Genomic DNA, 538 nt, shown 5'->3' with positions numbered 1-538 from the left:
AAAAAAAATTTTAAGATTTAAAATTTTAAATCCACATATAAAATTTAAAGTTAAAAACTTCGGCTAATTTGTTTTATATGGAAAAAATATTGGTGTTTTTGTTTAATATATAATTATTTGGTATAATTACAGGTGGGTAGATTTTGCACGTGAAGGGTCAACACGTAGTGTGTGTTGGACACACGTGTCATCATTCTCATAACGTGCAAGGTACGTGTTAGACACGTGTCATCATCCTGACAACACGCAGAGTGTGTGTTGAAAACGTGTCAATATTCTGACTTGTATTAGCTAGACACCATTTTTGCACATCTACAATACTGTAATACACTTCAAATATCAATATTCAACTAAATCACTATCTTTATCTCCATATTAAAAATAATTTCTGAAAAAAGTTCTGAATAAAAACAAAATATATTTATATCATTTCATTCAATGGTGTTGATATATCGCAAGTAATAATCAAATGTCCAATTTTGTATGTTTCATATACATTAGTAATATTAAGGAGACAAAATCTAGAATTATCTTATTT

This window comes from Arachis ipaensis, chromosome B09, assembly GCF_000816755.2.
Source record: "Arachis ipaensis cultivar K30076 chromosome B09, Araip1.1, whole genome shotgun sequence".
Taxonomy (NCBI): domain Eukaryota; kingdom Viridiplantae; phylum Streptophyta; class Magnoliopsida; order Fabales; family Fabaceae; genus Arachis; species Arachis ipaensis.
This window is presented reverse-complemented; position numbering follows the sequence as displayed.